The following is a 21,871-nucleotide window of genomic DNA, read 5'->3' as shown; positions in this document are numbered from 1 at the left end:
GACTCAACCAAGCTAAAAGGGTAAAAGCTGAGTGCCCACTGAGGGAGAAGCCAGCCCAGCCAACAGAATCCCCAAACTGGGAAAGCCTCAGGAATGGGAAGCACCAGGGGCCGGAGGATGGGATTTAAATGCCCCGGGAAACCAGAGCCCACTCAGCTGACATTTTCATACAGAGCTGTTGTTCACTCCCTCCTGTGACTTAGATGCTCACCTCCACTCTGTGAGGCCAGGAGATGCAAAGCGTATTCTCTGGAGAAACAGAAACAGACTCAGGGACACGAGGCAGAGCGGAAAGCATGGGGGAGATGGCTGTGACTACTCATCTTCATATGAAACCACAAGATGCCAGGATCTTCTCCCACCTTCCTTCCAAATGTAACAGTAAGATTTATACACCCTTCGCCAGAGCAGTGTATAAATGCACCTTAATGGAGAGCCCCAGAGAACAAACCAACAGCTCATTCGATCTGGGGGCTTGTCAAGGAAAAAGGCAGTTCACAGTCTGATTATTCTCCAGTGACTCTCACCAGCTAAGTTTCTCACATACCAACAATGACTCCAATCTTAGAAATGTCCCTCCCTATGTTCTCAGCAATTTTCCTTTAGGAAGTTTTCCTAAGGGAGCAGGCAGAGAAGTGGACAAAGAGGTATATGCAACAAAGCCTAACCCAATATTATTTATAAAAGTAACAAATTAGAAACCTAAATGTTTCCAATCAGAGATGGTTGGTTAAATAAATGTCCTACGAGGCAGAATTATGAATTACCATTTCTCTGTATTATTTGAGTATTTTACCAAACATATCAGAAAATCAAAGACAATTCCTATTTAGAAAATAAAATGTTACAATAAATTTTAAATTTTCCAAAAAAACCCAAATAATTTTAAATATAGTCCTTGATCTTAATTATAAACTTATAGCCAAGAAATAGCAGACATTTGAGAAAATCCTCAAATATACTGAACAGAAACGTAAACCAATAAACATGGTGGGAAAAAGAAAGGGCCTCTAAGGTGAGGGAAACAATGCAGGGAGCTGAAAAAAAAATCCAAAAAAAAAAAAAAAGGACAATCCATGTCATCAAGGGTAAGAGAGAAGAGTATTGCATTCATGAAACAAGATGTGACTCTTTAAAAGGGAACAAATAACAAGGAAGAGCTTTATTTTTTTTAATTTTATTTATTTATTTTGAGAGAGTGGGGGAAGGGCAGAGAGATGGGGGGAGAGAGAATCCCAAGCAGGCCCCGGGCTGTCAGCACAGAGCTCAAAGCCGATCTCAAACCCACCACCCAGGAGATCATGACCTGCACCGAACTGAAGAGTCAGACGCTTAACCAGCTGAGCCACCCAGATGTCCCACAAGGAAGAACTTTAGAAAAGAAAGATATGGCCACCAAAAGAAAAACTCCAGGAGAAAAACTGGAAGACAAAATCAAGAAAATCTTCTAAGGAAGTAGATGATGAAAGAAAAATATGAGAAAATATGAGAAAAGTATCAATGAACATTGAACAGCTGATAAATAAATAAAAAGAAAGAATAGAGAAAATTCTCAACTAAATAATACAAGAAACACTTCCAGAATTAAGTTGATAAATCTGAAAAGTGAAAGGCCTTCTGTGAGCCTAGTGTCCTGAATGAAAAATGTTCACATCAGGAACTTGGAGGACATTAAGGATAAAGAGAAGATCCTAGTAGCTTCCAAATGGGAGACAGCTAGGTCTGGACACACAAAAGATTGGGAATAAAAATGGCAGCAGGTGTCTGAGGCCTGCGTTACAACCCAGAGGACAGTGAAACAATGAAGATCATTTTCAGTTTAGAATTCTATAACCAAACTATTATTCCAATGTGAGGGCAGAATAAAGATCGTGTAAGATGCAAAATATCAAAATGATTGCCTCCTCTGCCCCTTTTTCTCAGAAACGTTTTTTTCTTACAAAACAAGCGACCAAAACAAGGAAAATGAAAACACATGCTTCAAGAAAATAGGGAATCCAATGTAGGAAAAAAAGCAAAAGAAAATCCTAAGAGCAACTTAGGTTGCTCAAAACTGGTCTCAGAGCAACTGGTTCAGATTAGAGCAAGAAGAACCAGGATCCAGGAAAGATGTTTTCAAGGAGAAAAGTCATAAGGGAGGGTATAAGGAGAACCTGACAGAATATCAGATGGATTAACCCTGAGGGCAACTGGACTGAGAGACTGTGAAAGACTATGGAAAACCCCGTTAATGGGTACAAAGAAAACAAATCCAGTGAAAATCAAGGGAGTTAGTAACTCCAGGGAAAGTGAAAAGTCACATAGTAGGAAAAATGTAGCAAGTACACTAGCGAGCCAAGTAGTCTTGGCTCAGACAACACTGCTGACCATCATAATTTTATAAATTCTGAAATGCTGAGCTAACCAAAAATAATGGGGAAAGACTGTAGGGTGGCGTAAGTGAGCTAGGTCCTCTGAAGTGGTGAGGAGAAGTGATGGATGATTCAACAGAGAGAAGCGTACACTTACTTAGAAACATGGAAATCCTACCAGAAGGAGTAAAAGAGCCAAAAGTAATTGAAGGATGGGGACCAGAGCTTCATCACATAGTAAATGAGACCATTCCTCAGTCGTGGAAGACATTTATAGCTTTTACCTAAAGATGAACATCAGTCCTGATATTCTACTGCAGAAATTTGGCCTTAATTCTATACTTTATTTATTTTTTAAATTTCTTTTTATGTCTTTATTCTATTTTGAGAGACAGAGACAGAGAGCGAGCGGGTGAGGGGCAGAGAGAAGAGAGGGAGACACAGAATCCGAAACAGGCTCCAGGCTCTGAGCTGTCAGCACAGAGCCCGACGCAGGGCTTGAACCCACGGACCATGAGATCATGACCTGAGCCAAAGTCAGACACTTAACCAACTGAGCCACCCAGGCGCCCTCTAATTCTATACTTTAAAAGGTAGACTATCAAGGGGCACCTGGGTGGCTCAGTTGGTTAAGGGTCCAACTCTTGATTTGGGCTCAGGTCATGATCTTACAGTTCGTGGGTTTGAGCCTCACATGGGGTTCTGCACTGACAATGAGGTGCCTGCTGGGGATTGTTTGTCTCCTTCTCTCTCTCTGCCCCTCCCCTGCTTGTGCTCTCTGTCGCTCTCAAAATAAATAAATAAGCAAACAAGCAAAGTAGACTATCAAGTCTTTTTAAGTATTTAATATACAAAGGGCAAAGAAATTCATCCTACCCCTTCATCACAGGCCTGCGAAGCCTTCTGCACCAAGATGAATTAGCTCAGACCAGACACTCTACTGGTCTGAATAAAATACAGATGTGCAACAGTCTTCAACTTGTAAATGGATCTGCTGCAGAAATTCCTGAGCCAGTTGTTTGGAACATGCAAGTGTTTTTTCTTCCCCGCCTCCATCCCATAAGACACGTTTTAGATGATTGCTCCTCTCAGAATTCTGGATGGTAGCTTTCTAGGGTCAGTGGGATGGAGGGAACCATAAGTCAGATGTGGGTTATTGTTAAGACTGAGCTTCTGTGCCGGATGGTGGGTTTATGGACACTTAGTGCTTCATTAAATTATAATAAATAAATAAATAATAAAAACAGGACCACTGATGAGAGTGTGTCATGAACCAAAAATTATCAACCCATTTCTATATATCTGAAATCCAAAGGGAGACAAAAATATACCAGCCCCAAATCCTGCCTAACTGATGATAGAACATATGGCACTTTTGCCCACATATTCAGCAATTAGATGCAATACATATTTATTTATTTTTAATCGGATTTGTTCACTATATTTTTTGAGGGTTGACTAATTTTTTAAAATTTTTATTAGAATCTTATTGACACACAATGTTACATTAGTTTCAGGTGTACAACGTAGTGATTCAACTTCTCTATGCTATGCTCAACAGAAGTGTAGCCACCATCTGTCACCATACAATGCTATTGCAATACTGTTGACTGTATTTCCTATGCTACACCTTTTATTCCTGTGCCTTATTTATTCCATAACTGGAAGCCTGTATCTCCCATTCCCCTCTGCCCATTTTAGCCAACCCCACACCCTCCTCCCTCTGGTAACCATCAGTTTGTTCTCTGTATTTATAGGTCTGCTTCTGCTTTTTGTTTGTTTAGTCATTTGTTTTGTTTTTTAGATTCAATAAGTATTTATTAAAGATCTCCTAAGGGGTAAAGCACTGAGCAATCCTTTGGTTACCATAATCAAGAGAGACATGGCCTGTGGCCTATGGGCATTGGAGAATCGCCTTTATCTTTCAGAATTCAGAAATTATATTTAAATATATGGACCATTTCAAATATGTTAAAACCACACACATAGTAGTTCTCCTATGCATCCCATTGCTGGTTATCAAACAAAAATGAAAAGCAGCAATAAAATGGATTAGAAATTGTATTGCTTTTAGCTTGACTGTGGGTACTTGTAAAAAGAAGATTTAATTAGGAATGTGGAAAGTTCCAAAGAGGTCCAAGCACGGTCCTCTTGAGGCTCTAGAAGCTGATGGTGCTGGTCATTCCCCCTCCCTTCACACAGACATCCTTGGGTACTGGTTTACATTTATTAGTCAAGATCAGGAGCATATTTAGGTCACAGATATAGTGAGTAAGTGTTAATACTGAGAAAGTAACTAAAGTCTCTAAACTCTCCTCCAAAAGCAATTTTCTCAATGATCTTGATTTTTTTCTCTCTCTTATATACCTTATTTTCCAGAGTTTCTCTCTAATTCTCTTGAGTTGCTTCCTCTCCTCCTAAAAATGTCTCAGTACAAAACAGGTTTTCATCCAGAGATCCTGGTTTATACCATACCCCACATACCTCACAGACCACACACATACATCCTGATTTTATATATCACACACACACAGGTACTCGACAGCTCCCACAGCCAGCAGCCTCCCGTGCTGGGCAGGCCCAGACCTGCAGTCGCGGTTCCTACCTCAGGGCTAAGGCTTCCCATGGACTCATTCACAGAAAATGTATGAACCATGCAGTTATATGCCTTTGCCAGGGGCTAGGACTGTTGGCAGGTGATGCCCGGTTCCCGGTGGCCACACATACAGCCCCAATCTCCCTGCTGCCCAGAATAACAATGCAATAAGAAAAGCCAAGATAGTTAGAGGGAAGACTGAGGAGGAAACAATTCACATCAGCTGAATAACACTTACATAGCACTTACTCTTTCCCAGGTCTGTTTTGAGTGCTTTACAAATACTAACCTGTGAGACAGATACTATTATTTATACTGAAAGATGAAAAGATGGAGGCCAGAGAGGTTAAGTAACTTATCTAAGGTCACACAGCTATAAAGTGATGGATTTGATCCAAGCAAGCCTGGCTCCAGAGTCTGTGCTCTTAATTATGACTCTAACTCCTTGAGCCTGAGATAGAAAGCCAAGACTCTACCTTTCTAATTCCCGGGATAATTAATAAGCTGTTTTTTCTGTCAGAAGGAATAAAGAGTGTGGGTATGGAAAGTGCTTCAGATAAGCCCAGAAACTTGCCAGCCAAGTAGGACAGAAGCTTAGAACAGGGATCAGGAAAGGAGAGCCTCGGGAGACAGGATCTTTAGACGGTGAGAATCAGGTATTCCCCGGCCGGAACATGCGTGGGGGTGGATAATCCTGGTGGCCAAGGCAGGGGGGTGAGATGGGGGGAGGCGGTGACTCCAATCCTGGAGGCACTCACAAATAGGAAACAAACCAGAAGTGGAGGTGCAAGTCTGCCTGAACGAGTAAGAAGGACACCCTGGCTAACTGTGGATGGAGCACATTGGAAAATGAAGCCGAACCACTCTCATCAGAGAACATAAATAGCATTTACAGACCTTGGCTTCTTTTCAACTCAATGAATGTTCATAAAGCCCTTCAACCAAGAAAGCATAACATTCAACAGAATGAATTAAGGAGTTGGCCCCGATTTTTCTCATCTCAGCGAGGTGTTTACATCTAACTTGATTGTGGGCTTGATATGCATGAGACGTTCAGTAGAGACCTCAGCCACCATGGGCACCTGCCTGAACCCCACAGCACCGTCTGCAAGCTGAGAGGAGCAGGGCTTCTCAGAAACATCACCAGTTGGAGGAAAAATAAATAAACAAAAGGGCGGAGAAAACAGGGAAGCCAAACTTAGTCAAGATAAAAGAAATCCACAATAGGAGGGTCAGCCAGTCTAAGAATAACTGTTTTGCAAAAACAAAACCAGGCCAAATATAACGTCTCTTACCCCTCAGCCAAAATCATCTGCCTTTGGAAGTCAGTGTTATGTTCTGGTATTTTTTTCTCCTCTATTCCCTATAGGCTCTTCTAAGGTAGGCCATTCTCTATGAGAAGATATATGTGAGCAAGGTTTCATTTGACATCTGTTTTCCAACTATTAAATTTGCAGTGGTTATTTTTAGAACAAAAGATAGTTTAAGAAATAATTAGGTGCCCATATGTGATACAGGCTAGACAGTGGCAAATGTTTTTAGGATTATGTCTAAAAAAATTCAAACTGAAACGTAGAAGATAATATAGGTTTGAAGTTTATCTAAATGATTACTTTTTAAAAATTCAGCAGTATAATGTATCTGTACCTCAATTTCCCCATTTGCATACTGCACTGTTGTTTGCATAAAATGGCTTCCCTGACCCCTCCCCGCCCCCAATCTGTGAGGCCAGCATGATCAGTTGGGTTTCCAGTAGTGGTGATGGATTTGCTCTGATCCACCCTCACCCTTTCTCCCGTTTCCGCCCATGATGAATGGGCACCATTACAAGATGGCGACTGGGGTTAGGAGTGCAGCCTAGAGAGGCTCACCCCCATGGGGGAATCAAACGCTGGACCTTGCCCTTTTTTGTGTGGTGCTTTAACCTACTGAACTAATCAGCCACAGAAAAATAAGGACGCTTATCACTGACTTGCCAAAATAGAAGCGCTATGAGAATATATTAAAAAGAAGAGGAAAAGAGAGAGATCTTAGAAGCTTTCCTTCTACAGAACAACATCTATTTAAATACCAACTAATATTATTATAAGTCAGAAACAGAGGCCATGGCAATAAAAGCTGTTTCTCTAAGTTAACAATGGGCTGGAGACTCTATGTGTCTATAAAATGAATTTTATGAGATCATGCTTATTTCAGAAACATCAATACGAAAACAGCAGTAACAGAAAGTGTTTTTCCCCTTAGTTTAAGCACTGCTTGGATATGCATTATATCCAGCCAAGCAGTAACTGAACAAATTCTTCTTTTAAATTTCCCCAAGTTCAAGTATATGGCTTTGAGCACACCACAAGCTTTATAAAACAGCCTAGCTTTAAGTATGCAATAATCGCTCATTTCCTGGCCATTAATTCAGACATCATGCAATCACTCAAAGGCATCCATTTTCCTTTGCTGCTATTTTGGGGACTGCTGCCCTATTGTCATCCTTGCCTTAGACCCCTGACTTAGTCGTCTTTTAATTAGAGCCAGCGAGAGCGACAGGCGGAGTCAGCCCGCTGAGGGTGATTCATCACATGGCTCTCTGCTCCCTGGCCTCCTAGATGACAGTTTATAAACAGGACATCTTGGGTATCAAGATAGCTGCTTAAGGAAACAGAAGAACAAATGGTGACCATCTTGTAAGCTACTTCCCTGAGATTACTCTCGTCTAGGGCTGTATTTACTGACACTGTATTTTGATTAAACATCCAAATAAACTTTACCAGGGATGAGTCTTAGAAGATGCTTTGTCTCAGCTTGCCCTCAAGCCCACCAATGTCCTAAACTAAGAGTTGTCCAAGGTGTTAATCTGCATACTTCCAACCAAGCAACTTGGACCTATTTTTAATAGATCTGCTTTTTAGTTAAACCCTTGCCATGTTGACCAAGAGCAACAGTACTAGTTCTGGAAAAGAAAAAGAAATGAACTCAATACTGGTAGGCTCTTGCACCGCCATCACAGAAATCACTACTTATTAGCCCGCAGAGCACTACCATTCAACAGTAGTTTCCAGGTAAAACTAAAAGACTGAGTTATGCTTGCTGAAATCTAACCCTACTATCCCAGAGAGAAAACATAAAGGCCCAAAGTTTTATGAGGCTGTAATTCAATTCTACAGCCCTGGGGTGAGCTGGTACATGTGCTGGTTGTTGAGTTAGACCCCCACTCCTGCACTGGGGAGGCTCACAGCTAGAGGGAGAGGTTCTGGTAAGGCTGAGGGGAACAGCATGATGCATGCAGAGCAGCACTGTGCACTGCAGAAGTTGCTAAGATGCTAAGGCCAGAGCTGGACTGGCTAGATTTGACTCAGCTCCTCTGTGTACTGTGGAGTGAGAGCTTGGGCAGTCTACTTAACCCATCCGAATCTCAGTTTCATTACTCTTTGATGTGTTTCCTTCCAGTCCTCTGAGTGTATACAATCTGACACACACACACACACACACACAAACACAGAGTTGAAATCTTATTTTTTTGCATATTTATATCTTATTTTATACACTTAAGAGTCTAACAGAAGCATTTTTCATTCCAATATTCTTTCTCATGACTATATAAGAATATAACATACACCTGGGACACCTGGGTGGCTCAGTCAGTTAAGCATCTGACTTCCGCTCTGATCATGATCTCATGGTTCATGAGTTCGAACCCCAATTGGGCACCGTGCTGACAGCTCAGAGCCTGGCGCCTGCTTCAGATTCTGTATCTCCCTCTCTCCCTGCCCCTTCCCAGCTCGTGCTCTGTCTCTCTGTCTCACGCTCAAAAATAAACATTAAAAAAATTTTTTAAAGAATACAACACATAAATATGCATTAACTTAGTAAGCAATTCCTTCCTGTTGGACACCTAAATTGTTTCCATTTTCCACTATAATAAATTGTGATAAATATTTTTTCCTATCTTTCAAAAGAGCTTAATAGTATTTGATTGAAATGTTCCATGAAAGATTTTAACACCTCAGTGAAAGTGTGTAAAGCCCAATAGTTTAGAAAGTATTTATGCCAGGGCGCCTGGGTGGCTCAGTCGGTTAAGCGTCCAACTTTCACCCAGGTCATGATCTCATGGTCCCCTGCTTCGGGCTCTATGCTGATGGCTAGCTCAGAGCCTGGAGCCTGTTTCAGATTCTGTGTCTCCTTCTCTCTCTGACCCTCCCCTGCTCATGCTGCCTCTCTCTCTCTCTCTCTCAGAAATAAATAAAACATTGTAAAAAAGAAAGAAAAGAAAGTAGTTATGCCATAACTACTTTATTCATCTTTGGTCATGTTCTATTCCATTTTTAATAATAATTCAGATTTTACCAATACTATACAATAGAATCTAATTCAATAGTGAACAGTGAATGTTGATTTGACTTCCTGGTATATTTCTAGGCATTGATCTACATGCTAAGGACACAGCAGTGAGCAAAAGAGACCAACCTCAGACAGTAATTAAACTTCGGGTGAGCATAACATATAAACTTGCTCAATCACTATGCTGTATAACTGAAACTAATATCACATTGTGCGTCAACTATACTTCGGTTAAGAAAAAAAAAAAAAAGACAACGTCAGTCTCCATGGACTTTACCTCCCAGCAGAGAAGACAGAAAAACAAACGCACAGGTAAACATCAAGTACATCAGAAGCAGATAAGCACTATTAAGGAAAAGCTTGAGAGAGAGATAGGTAGTACATGCAGTAAGTAGGCACTACTAGGAAGTCCCCATGGAAGCACTGTTTTTTATAGAGTAGCTAAAGAATAACTCACTAAGACGATGATATTTGAACAGAGGTTGAAAGAAAAGAGATGGGAAAGTGGCCCAGAAGGCTCATTGGCTGGAACCAAGTGGGTGAAGGGAAGATGTGGCAAGGAGATGTGTCTGGAGAGCCAGCCGGAGCCAAATCATGTCTGGCCCAATAGGCCTTTGTAAAGACTTCAAGTTGAGTTGATAGACATATGTTCCTAAAAGATCCTTTTTAAAAAATTTGTTTAATGTGTTTTTTATTTTATTTTGAGAGACAGAGAGTGAGTGGGGGAGGGGCAGAGAGGGAGGGAGACCCAGAATCTGAAGCAGGCTCCAGGCTCTGAGCTGTCAGCACAGAGTCCCACACAGGGCTCGAACCCACAGACTATGAGATCATGACCTGAGCCAAAGTCGGATGCTTAACTGACTGAGCCACCAGGCTCCCCTAAAAGATCCTTTCATACATGTTCTGAAAGTACCATTTCTTTCTAAGGAATGGTTCCCAAAATAACACTATTTGCTATGAGTTCTAGTTGATGTACTTTTAGAGGCCTCTTTCCCATTAGAATCTGCCAATATATGTCCTTTCGGATTCATTCTTATCCAAATGGATATTCATGAGCTTAAGATCTTTTTTCTTGAAAGCTTTGTTGTTTTGTCAAAAAGAGAGAAGTGCAGGGGCGCCTGGGTGGCTCAGTCAGTGAAGCGTCCGACTTCTTTGGACTGTGAATTTGAGCACCATGTTGGGCTCGGTGCTGACAGCTCAGAGCCTGGAGCCTGCTTCAGATTCTGTGTCTCCCTTTCTCTCTGCCCCTTTTCCACTCACGCTCTGTTCTTTCTCTCAAAATAAATAAACATTGAGAAACATTTAAAAAAAAGAGAGAGATACAGAGAAGTACAGAAGTCCCCAAGCCCCCTTACTTGCAACTTTGTTTTCCTATTTCAGATACGCAGTCAGCCACAATCCAGAAGCAGACAATCCTCCTTCTGACAAAAGGTCAGAAGGTCAGTAGTAGCCTAACCTTGTCTCATGAGGCCTGTCATTCACTTCACCTTATCTCATCACGCAGGCATCTTATCATCTTGCATCGGTAAGTGAAGAAGATATTTTGAGAGATACCACATTTGCATAAATTATAGCATATTGTTATAATTGTTTTATTATTGTTAATATCTTACTGTGCCTCATTTATAAATTAAATTTTATCATAGGTATGTATGTATTAAAAAATAGCATATATAGAGTTTAGTACTATCCACGGTCTCAGGTATCCACTGAGAATGTCCTGGAAAGTATCTTCCATGGACAAGGGGAAAGCACTAGTATATAAAGGCTAAAAACAAAAAGCAAGTAAAAGTAAACATTTTTCTGAGTACAAAATTGGTTTGCCTAGAGATCAGAATTGGGACCATCTGATGTTTTATAAGCATTCCTCAAGGGAGCACAAGAGAAAGCTCCCAAAGTAAAGACAATACTAAGACAGCTCAAATGTGAAATGCTGATAGGAGCAAAATACTAAAAGGATCTTTCAAAACTGTGATTTATATAAAATTGAAGCATGAGTGTCAGCATTTAGAGAAGTCATGCAAAATGTTTCTATGAAACCATGATTTGGGCTTTCAGTCTTGCCAAAGAGTTTAAGGGCTTTTTCTACAAACACTGCCCCCTGCCATCTTCCTGCAAGCAAAGAAGTGAATAACTGTGGATGGTATCGGAAACATAACAAATAAACACTATATCTTTCAATAAACATGTTCTGAACATAGACTATGTGCAAAGCTCTATGCTTGCTATTAAAAATGCAAAGCATCTGGTATTACGGGGTAACAGACTGATGGACTGTGATGGATTCTCTCCTAAATGCACCACATGGTGCAATATGGAAAAGGAACACATAGCCTAAATGGTTGGGGTCAAGTAAGGTAAAAAATAAGCGGTGGGAGTTAGTTGGAGGTAGATGGGTTGAAAGGATTTGATGTCCCAGAAGGAAAAAACTACAAGAGATAAAGCCCATGGGGAGGCTGGAGAGGCTACAGGGGGTGTTGATGAAGCTGTTCTTAGTGGCTGGAATACGGAGATGGAGAGATGGGGTCTGGAAGCGATGAGGGGCAAGACATAAACACTTGCTCTTGCCCTCTTGGGAACAATGGTACATCCACAACTGGAAAAGTGTATACAATTCTGGCCCTCATATTCAATATCAACACATGCCAGAAACTTGGATAAAAAGCAACTAAAATAATCATGTGGGTGAAACAGTTCTCATAGAAAGAAATACTTTAAAAAATCAACTCTCTGTCCAATAAAGGCTAAAAGAAAAAATGTACCAAAGTCTATGAAATTAAGATAAGTAATGAGTAGGGTAACATGATGTGCTTGCTCTTCAAATCCCAGAGATAAGATTCTAAACAAAATCTAGTCAACCAGGGCATTTCATACTAACCCAGCTAAAGTCAATGTCTCCTAAACATATTGATCATAAGGATTACCTGAAGAGCTTGTTAGAAATACACATCCCAGGGGTACCTGGGTGGCTCAGTTGGTTAAGCATCTGACTCTTGGTTTCAGCACAGGTCATGATCTCATGGTTTGTGGGTTCAAGCCCCACGTCAGGCTTGGTGCTGGCAGTGTGGAGCTTGCATGGGAGTCTCTCTCTCTTCCCTCTCTCTGTCTCTCTCCAAATAAATAATACATATCCCAGACCTCATTCTAGTGATCAACACCCACCTCACCCTCCTACCAACCTCCTGAAACAGAATCTCCAAAAGATGTGTCTTGAGATTTATATTTTAACAAATGTCTCAGATAGTTCTTAAGCTATAGCAAATTGAGAAACACTATTCTAAAAGTATAGGTTGGAGACTCCTAGGATCCATCTCCCCTGGCCGGTGGTTCATCTCAAATATGCCAATTGGCACTACATCAGATAGCTTGGACCCCCTTGAGTGATGGCACTGATGAGAACTGAAGAAGGTTCTCAGTGATATGGGATGTTCCATGATGATTGGGACTATTTGTAGGTAACTCAACTGACCCCAGATCTCACCAGCCTCACCGGCCTCTGGAGTCCAAGTAACAATGTTTGACTGTAACTAGCTCAGCATCGCAAGAGCTTATGCAAAACTTTAGTCTCCTTCAAGATGTCCTTTGTGGTTTCCTCAAGTTCTGCCCCCAGAAGCAAGTCCATTCAAAGTCTGCCTCTCAAGAATCATCATGGAAGCTGACAAGTCACAGGTCATTCAAAAGAGGCTCCACCTGGAAGTAGTCCTCCTGTCCCCCTCCATTCTCCCTCCAGATGCCCTCTCTGCAGCCCTGTTCCTTCCCCCAGCCTTCATTACCATAAACGGCTGAGGAAGCAATTGGGATTTGCACTGTGTTCCCACTCTGGCTTCAACATACCCGGCACTGTGCTGCTATGAGGCAATCTGTCTTAAAAGGCAGGATTTCCATCTGCTATGGATTTTAACTTCCATGACTATCATCTTAAATAGCATCCCAAGTACATAAAGATTAAAAAAAACAAATCTACGATAGAAGTTGTTTTTGCCAAGTTTCAGCTTGGTAGCATTTGAAACAGAGTCTGAATCAATAAAATTACGGGCTTCTGCATCCTATGATCCACTAGGAAAGAATAATGCTTACCTTGGATTTGGATAAGTTACCAGCACATGAAAGACATATGAACTTTAATAAACATGGTGCATGGGTGCTTCTAAAACATACTCGTATCTCAATAGTTTATGATAAGTGAATATGTTCTAAGAGCTCAATTAACCAGAGTCACAAATACAACTGTTTCATAGACTAAATCCAAAACCCCAAAGGTTTAGGACAAGGTTAATATTTTTATAAGTCTGAGTCAAACTTGATCCCTTCTATTTAGTCATTTCCCTGATTGCTAAAACCTTCAACAAAAGGCAAAGGAAAGATCACAAATCAATCAATGACAGATGTTGATTCACTATATAGGGACACCCACAGTCTGAAAATTCTGAAGGACCTCATCTTGGATAGCATAGAGGACCAAGAGAAGTTTCTTCTGGGCAAAAATTTCTCACATGCTAAACAAACACAACCACTTTAAAAAATTCTGTTTACCACTTAATCTAGTGTGCCAGCCGAGATCAGAATCAGCCTGCTACAGCCAAGTGACTTTTTAAAAGAATTACATGAATGCCATAGGGACTAGAAGCCATTGCCAAGCGAGATGCTCCCATGCACAACCTGTTATTTTTAAAACACATGTTGCCTTCATGTGACAATGTATATGCCTTTGATAACGGTAATTCTCTTGTTCAGATGTTTGCCCAGGAATGGGATGTGCTCATTCTATGACTTTTGTTTCTCCATATAATTAAGGACTGGCCACTTGTGATATGGACTCTTATATAGAAAAGGGGATAATTGTCTAAACATGTCAGCCTTAGTCATAGGCACCCATCAACCACTTTTCATTATTCAACATTTTGTATTACAAGACCCTTTTCAAAATAAATTATGAGCCAATATATTTGCTCATCTGGTATGTTTGTGGACCCTAAACATACATCAATGTTATTTTTTTTATTTCCCCTTCAATTTACTGGATAATAGATCTTATGCTGAAATGCTTCTTTCAATTAAACTTGTAGTAGATCTAAAGATTCAGGATTGTAAGCTCATTACAACGGGAGTACCATAGAAGAACAATACCATTGCTGGTGGCTCCGGATACCCAGATGTAAGAAGGTGGGGGGAGGGAGAGGAATTCCTTATAACAAGTTTCAAATTGAATCTTTTTGTGAACAGATTCAATTCCTATGGAGACAGGATCAGACGTCAAAATCCAATAAAAGGAACACTGGCATGCAAAATCAGTAGTTGCAAAATATGGAGTAAAAGCCAAATATTGAACTTGGACTTGGGGAAGAAGACTTTGTTCCTACTGTGACCTGTTGGAGGTGAAATGGAAACACACAGTCTCATGTTGAGCCAGACAACAGAAAGTGGCCGTGTAATCCAGCTCAGAGTAACTCCCTATGGACTGGGGGTAAAAGAAAGGCAAGCATCCCAGGGGCATTTCCATTCCCAGAATATTTTACATTATTATTTAATCATTCTAAAAGTTCTAAATGTGAAACAGGTACGTTGTACCAGGACCTCTGGACAGGGTTTACAGACAGATGTCTGTAAAAACAAAACAAACACATATTTTGGGCATATTTTAGACATGCTTCTGTGCTAAACTTCAGAGATCTATAAATATGCATATTTTACGAATGGTCTCTTTCCAAGAAGCCCAACAACTAGGATTACCAGATTTAGCAAATCAAAACCCTGAATGCCCATTAAATTTGGACTTCAGATAAATGCTAAATAATTTTTTGAGTATAAGTATGCACTACCTGGGGCATACTTATACTAAAAATCTATTCATTCCTCATCTGAGATTCAAATTTAACTGGATACCCTACGTTTTATCTGGCACTCTACAAGCTTACTGTCACAAAAGGACACCACACTTGAGTCTACAGATAGGAAACTAAAATTTGAACTAATTTACCTGGTTCTATGTTACCTGAACACCATGAGTACTTAGGCAGAAAGCAGTAGATTTGGTACAAAGGGAAATCCTCACTGATAATCTTGTTCTTGCCAAAAGTAGAAGGACATTGAATACTATCACAATGCTTTTATTCTTGTCCAATTCCCTTGAGTTAATACAAAACTGTAACACTTTGCATTTTGTAGTAGCCTGTGTGACAAAGGAAGAATGCCATCTCTGCGGGGGTCTACGTGCATTGCCAACAAGACCACAGTGACAGGGGCTAAGTATACACCTCAGCTGTATTTGTATTAGAGAAAGAAGGGATTGTCCATGTGGCACTTATGCTTCGAGATGGGCAAACCTGGAGTGGGTTTATTTATTGTTTGGGGTTTGGTGTGTCTGTGTATATGTGTGTGTTTGGGCGTTTCCTCCTTATAGTCAGAAAAGCACCAATTGCATTGATAGAAACAGATTATTTTTTAAAGTTAGCATTAAAAATTATAAAATCATAAATATTTAGAACAATGCAGAACATGTGTATCTCTTTTAATAAACATGTGCCTGTAAAAGGCACAGAATGCCCCTGATTAAACATTTGTTTACATTATGAAATTAATTGTAGTAAAAATACCAAGTTGACTCAAAAATCAATTATTGTATGTAATTCATTTCCAACTACAAAGGATATCTTAGAGAATAAGAAAATGATTCAGCCATCTCCTATATTCTTTGGTATTCTGCTGCTTTTAGTATACATAGAATCCCTTTATTTTCCATTAAGCATCCAGACGTAAGAAACTGATTTCAAAATAAAACTAAAATTGAACTTCCTTATTACACACATTAGTTTCCTCTATTTACCTAGAAGTCACTGTAGCACAAGATCATCACCTGGAAGTGACTGACTCACCATAGGTGCCCAGGAAGTTGTGTTAAATGAATGAATCAATGATTCCAGCAAGATTTGTTTGGAAAATAGTTCAGATAGTACCCACAATATTAAAAAGCGTCAAATATCCCTTAGCATAGATTTCATTGAGTAAGATTTGAAATGAGTTTTTTGAAAAATCTCTACAGTTGAAGTCTAAGAAAACTGACATCAAGCCCTAGTTTGGCTTTAGGCTCCGGCTCTAAGAGCTCCAAAATCGTGTACTGGTTTTTTTCTGCATCCAGGAAAGATTCTGTTTATGTTTGTGGAAAAAGAACAGCAGGTGCTCCTGGATCTATTCACATCTTCAAGGAGACTGCCCAGGAGGCTTACCTACTATTCTCTACTTTGCCAGCTTTTGTTTCAAACACCATTTTAGCAAAAAGAGAAATGCAATCTTTTTTTTAACATTCTAACTCCAAATAAAATGAAATATAAATTTTGAGTTTCTTCACCAAAGCAATGATCATAAAGCCAAGGTCACGGCTTTAATCCCTTGATATGCCACTCAGCAGACTACAGAGAAAGACCAGGACATGAAAATAAATCGTGGCCCTTCCTACTCACCTGCATTAGCGATGACTTAATAAAAGGCAGGAGAGAAAGGAGACTACTATGCATTTTACATTTAACCAGCTCAGCACCTATAATGTAAGTATTATATGCTCATTTTACAATTAGGGAAACTGACTTCCAAAGGTCACATGACTAGGAAGCAGAGGTGGTGAGATCTGAACCCAGGTCTGATTAATTCCAAAGGCTGTACTTTTGCCAAGTATCATGATGTCCCTCGCCCCCCACCCCTCACCCCGCTATTACACCAAAGGCAGATGGCTTACGGCAGACCAGCTCTGCTAGTGGCTAGTCAATTGGGTGCACATATGTGACTAAGACCAGATTGAGGGTGTCTTTTCCTATCTGAAAGGGCAGTAGACAATTCTGTTCCTATACAGGATGAAAAATGCCAAATTTTGACCAAATTAGCTGTCATTAAAAACTGCAATGGGGCACGTAAAATCAAATTAGTACCAAGAGGATAAGATACATCATTATTTCTTTCATTATTATTTTTGGATTTCTGTTCTTTTTTTTTTTTTTTTGTACTAGCTTGCTGAAACATCAAGGTTAATATCTCAATCAGGTTCCAACTTCCCAAATGACCTTTATCTCAATTACCCTTCCATGCAACACCTGCTTCTGAAAAACTGACCTTCAAAAAACATGCTCCTGAAATGGAACTTTATCTATAGATCTGTACCCTCGGGAGCAGTAAGTACCTTCCACTTATCTTCCTCTCACTTCTGGGGCTAAGTAAGTTGATTCATCTGACAGAACAAACAAGTAATAGAAGGGAACTATCTCAATCTGATGAAAAGAAGGTATGAAAAAAAACTGCAAATAATTTCAGGTAATGGTGAACATCTGAGATCCTAATACTGAAAATAAGACGACGATGTTTGATCTCACCATTTCTATTCAGCAGAGTACTAGAAGTCCAAACCAGTACAATAAGGCAAGAAAAAAGTAATAAAGGGGATGCAGATAGAAAAGGAAGAAGTAAACTCTGTATTTGCAGATGTAACATGACCATGTATGCATAACTTCTGACTAATCTACAAAAAGCTACTAGTACTTATAGGAAAACTTAGAAAAGTTGTATGGTACGAGAGAAATACACAAAGTTAAATGTCTACATATTAACAATAAATAATTCAAAAATGAAATTTAAAAGCAATAACAACAACATTATCAAAAACATAGAATACTTGGGGATAAAGTTAACAAAACATGAGTAAGAACTATACACTAAAAACTATAAAGTATTGCGGAGAAAAATTAAAGACCTAAATAAGTACTATGATAATTAGATGGAGGAAACCATATTGTTTAGATGTAAATTCTCACTTAATTTATTTTTTTAATGTTTATTTATTTTTGAGACAGAGAGAAAGAGAGAGACAGAGTTTGAGCAGGCGAGGTGCAGAGAGAGAGAGACACAGAATCTGAAGCAGGCTCCAGACTCTGAGCTGTCAGCACAGAACCCAATGCAGGGCTCGAACTAAGAAACCGTGAGATCATGACCTGAGCTGAAGTCGGATGCCCAACCGACTGAGCCACCCAGGTGCCCCAATTCTCCCTTAATTTAAAGAAATCCCAGTAAAAATCTCAGCAAGTTTGTATGTGTGTGCAAACATTGACAAATGGATTCTAAAATTTACACAGAAATTCAAAGGACCTATAATCACTTAAACTTTTTTGTTAAAGAAAAATAACATAGGAGGATATACTCTGCCTGATTTCAAGACTTACTCTAAAGCTACAATAATCACCACAGTGTGACATTGCACAAGAATAGACATATAGATTAATGGAACAGAAGAAAGTATCCAGAAACTGATACATATGTGGTCAACAGATTTTTAATAAAAGCACCAACGTAATTCAGTGTGGAAAGAATAATCTTCTCAACAGATGCTGCTACAATCACACACAGAAATAAATGTAAAAGCTAAGACTTTAGAAAATCTTTGTGGCCTTGGGTTTCTGTTTTTGTTTTTGTTTTTGTTTTTTTTCTCCTTTAATGGGACATAGAAAGCACAAGCCTAGAAAGAAAATAATAATAAATTGTATTTCATCAAAACTCACAACTTTGCTCTTCCAAAAACACTGTTTATAAAATTGAAAAAAGCAAGCCACAGCCTGGGAAAATACATTAATAATATTGACAAAGGACTTAGAGCCAGGATATTTTTTTAAGAAAACAAACTTAGACTCAATTAACATTTGGGCAAAAGATTTAAACAGACCAAAGACATATGACTGGCCAGTAAGCCTACATAAGATGCTAACATCCCTGTCATCAGGACAATGCAAAATAAAGTCACAATGAGATACCATTACGCATATACTAAAATGGCTAAAATTTAAGTAAGTGCCAAAACCAAGTAACAGCAAAGATGTGGCGCAACTAAAATTCTCAAATCCTGCTGGTAGCGATGCCATATAGTACAACCACTTTGGAAAATGTTTTGTAGTTACTTATAAAGTTAAACATATACTTAGCATACAACTGAGCCATTCCACTCCTAAGTGTTTATCCAAGTGAAAACATATGTCCACACAAAAACTTATACATGATCATGAATATTCCCAAAAGCGTTTCTCAAAATAACAAACACTTAAAACAACACAAATGTCTATCAAGAGGTGAATGGAAAACAACTATAGTCTAACCATATATTTTTTACAAAATGCATTTCAAAAAATGAACTGCTCCATGCAACAACATGAATGAATCTCACATAGAATCTGAATTCATACTAGGGCGCCTAGGGTGGCTTAGGCAGGTAAGCACGCAACTTTCAATTTCAGCTCAGGTTATGATCTCATGGTTCATGGAGTTCAGCCCCATGTCAAGCTCTGTGCTGACAACGTGGAGACTGCGTGGGATTCTCTCTCTCCCTCTCTCTCTGTCCCCTCCCCCCACTCTCTCTCTCTCTCTCTCTCTCTCTCAAAATAAATAAATAAACATTTTTAAAAAGGAACCTCAATTCATATTGATTGAAAGAAGTCAGACACAAAAGTACATGCATCTAATCCCATTTATATGAAATTCTAGAATAGGAAAAATTAATCTATAGAGATACAAAGCAAATTAGTGGCTGCCTGGGACCAGGAGTGGTGTAGGGAGTGAGGATTGACTACAAAGTGTCATGAAGGACTTGGGAGAGTGACAGAAATGTTCTATATGTTCATGTTGGTGGTAGTCACACAGATATGTATATTTTTCTACCTGAATACTGTATATCTAAAATAGACATTTACTATGTGTAAACACATACCTCAATAAAATTGATCTTAAAAACTAGATTGAGGGGTGCCTGGGTGGCTCAGTTGACTTCAGCTCAGGTCATGATCTCACGATTCGTGAGTTTGAGCCCCACATCGGGCTCTGTGCTGACAGCTCAGAGCCTGGACCCTGCTTTGGCGTTTGTGTCTCTCTTGCTCTCTGTCCTGTCCCCACTCATACTCTGTCTCTCCTCTCTCTTTCTCTCTCTCTCTCAAAAATAAACATTTAAAACATTTTTTAAAAACTACATTGATATTATTTCTTACCTATCAGATTAGTAAAAATCAGAGTTAGAAAACATACTTTGTTGATGTGAAAGGAATAGGAACACACATATATTATTAGCAGCAATGCAAAATTAGATCATTCATAGGGAATTTGCCAATAGCTACCAAATGATCATATATCTCACTTCTAGGAATCAATTCCAGAGACACATTAACAAAAATATGGAAAAAAACATATATACAACTTTTCATTAAAGCACTGTCTGTTCTGCAATAGAAAACAGAACAATAGGAAAATACCTAAATACCCGGAGACTTATGATATATTCAGGACAGAGATACAGGCCAGACTTCTCTGAATATGCCCTGTGTCTTATTTATATGTATGAATATACTTCTGTTTCCTACTTCCATTCACTGAAAATGCCTAAAATAATGATCAACCCAGTAGCCATGAGTTTCTCAACTGTGTTCTCTAAATACCATTTTTCACTGCCCCCCTCCAAAAAAAGTAAATAAAAAAATAAAGCGCCAGAGTTCTGAAGAGAGATAGCTAACCCCAGGCCTGGGAAAGGAAATGTACAAATGGATCCCAATAAAAGCCAAATAAACCCTGGATGCGACCAAATACTATCCCAGTCAAAGGGATTCAGAGTCAAATTTGAGACCCTCTCACTGGCCAAAGATGGGACCATCTGAGCATCAATAAAGATAAATACATGGGTTGGAAAAGCAAATCTTTAGAAGTCCATTTGTTCATAATGGTACAAACAAAAAAAATACACTCATTGGTCATTGAAGAATGTTAGGAAACCAGTTCATTAATTTGAAAACTGGTAAATAAAGGGAAAGAAAATGGCATCAGCAAATCCAGACTGCAGGAAAGGCTATATATAGGACAAATACCTAGTTTTTTCAACAACTAAATGCCAAGAAAAAATAAAGAGATGGAGGCACTCTCTACAGATGATATAAGATGACTCATCAACCTGATAGCAATGTGTACATCTTATTTAGATCTTTATTTGAACAAACATACTTTTTTCCTTTTTTTAAATGTTTTATTTATTTCTGAGGGAGAGAGAGACAGACAGCATGAGCAGGGGAGGGTCAGAGAGAGAGGGAGATACAGAATCTGAAACAGGCTCCAGGCTCTGAGCTAGCTGTCAGCACAGAGCTCAGCGCGGGGCTCGAACTCACGAACTATGAGATCATGACCTGAGCCGAAGTCGGACGCTTAACCGACTGAGCCACCCAGGTGCCCCTGAACAAACGTAATTTTTAAAATACATTTTATGAGCCAACTAAGGAATATGAACATTCATTACATACTAGATGATAGTGTCACTATCAATTTTTAAGTGTTATAATAGTGTTTAATAAGGTTTCAAGGGAGTCCTTATCATTTAAAAATATTTAGTGTATTTAAAGGTGATACAGATCATCGAGGATCTGATTCAACACAATGACCCACACAAAAATTGGAATGGATATATAGACAAAAGAACATGTCCATGAGTTCATTACTCTTGAAGCTGGACAATGGGTACAAGGAGTTCATTATGTCATGCTCTTTAGATTTTTGTTTAAAATTTGTCAAAATAAAATGTTTTTGTAAGCATCAG

This window comes from Crocuta crocuta, unplaced genomic scaffold (genome assembly GCF_008692635.1).
Source record: "Crocuta crocuta isolate KB4526 unplaced genomic scaffold, BGI_CrCroc_1.0 scaffold219, whole genome shotgun sequence".
NCBI classification, from domain to species: domain Eukaryota; kingdom Metazoa; phylum Chordata; class Mammalia; order Carnivora; family Hyaenidae; genus Crocuta; species Crocuta crocuta.
This window is presented reverse-complemented; position numbering follows the sequence as displayed.